Source organism: Daktulosphaira vitifoliae, unplaced genomic scaffold, assembly GCF_025091365.1.
Source record: "Daktulosphaira vitifoliae isolate Bord-2020 unplaced genomic scaffold, ASM2509136v1 Scaffold_1, whole genome shotgun sequence".
Classification (NCBI taxonomy): Eukaryota; Metazoa; Arthropoda; class Insecta; order Hemiptera; family Phylloxeridae; genus Daktulosphaira; species Daktulosphaira vitifoliae.
Window position 1 is genome coordinate 83,078,905 of NW_026099572.1, and position 1,566 is coordinate 83,080,470.

Sequence of the window (1,566 nt, forward strand, 5' to 3'; positions counted from 1 at the left end):
CTTATCTTTATCGATATACAATTAAGTGACAACCACTTAGCTTAGCACATCAAGACAACTGCAATTGAAATATGGGAGGGGAATGGCGCAATGTTTAAATTTTTTATGACAAATTAATTTAATAATGGTTGGTTAAAGATAGTCCAACTGTAGGACTGTCTTTCTAAGTATTCAAATGAAAAGTAATTAAATTAAATACATTTGCTAATTGCTTTAATATAAATATTAAATTTAAAAAAAAAAAAAATGGTCGAGTACATTATAACAGATGTATGTTAATGTATGGTAATAATAGTAAACGTTATTTTCGTATGTTCGCAACCTAACATCTAGCTATATTAAATTGCACATACACTTTATGTTAGTTTACTGATTAGACTGATTAACATACATGTCTGACATGTAGGAGATAAATATTTATACGATATCTGGTAAAGACTTATTAATCAAATAAGTATGGAATAGATTTGAAAAGATGATTTGTATAACAATAGAGCTTGTAGAATCACTAAGTTCTTTCAAAAAATCAGAAAACAATAAGTGATTTAATATATTTTTAAGATAATTATCCTATACATTTTTTATAAAATTATAATTTTACAAAATGTACATTTTTCACAGGAGCACTTCAGAAATATAGAAAAGAATAATACTCATTGGAGACAAACGTTAAGGAATAATTGTTTAAATAGGAATGTCTATAAAAAAAGTTGGGTAAAAATAGACTGTAGTAAATCAAGTTTCTAAGGAAAATATAACAAATATTTAAAATAAATTTTTTTCATTAATTTTACAACTAATATTAAAATTTGATATAGATCTTCAACAATTTAATAAATAAATTGTCTTATCGCATAACACACCAGAAGCTTCTCTCCTGTTAAGACCTGTCTCTTGTATCTTCGTCTATACTACCGTTCTTTTGCACAATTGATCCTAAATACTTAAATATCTATATCTCGATGTATAACGATTAATCAAATATTTTCAAATTTCGTTTTATTATGAAGAAATAAGTTTTTTTTTTGTTAGAAGGCTTAATTATTATATAGAGGTTCATTATGTAAGTTTCCTTACATACTGCACGCTTTATATAAGTTGCTATCTATCTTCTAATTCTGAAATGTCTTTTTCTAATTCTCTCAATACCTTACTTTTCATGTTTTATGAATAATAGGAATAACAACAATGTCATAATAATAAAAAACCTAATCTATGAATAGAATTTAGTATCAATAAATACTATTTTTCGTCTTATCTCAATTCTATATTTCATAATATATTTTAATACGAATAATGTCAACAAGATAATCATGAACTGTTTTTGATCTAATATCAAATAATATATATTTTATAACAAAGTGACCAAAATTTTAACAGATATTTATAAAAATGTTTTTTGATTATTGCGATATTTAAAAAAAATGATGAAAAACGACAAATAATCGATGTGGTTGACTAATCTAATAATTAAAAAAAAAAATAATATAAGAGTTCAATTTTAGCTTCGATGCGAAGCTGAGAAGGTATTGGTTTTACTAAGAAGCGTTTTTTTTTTTTTTTTTT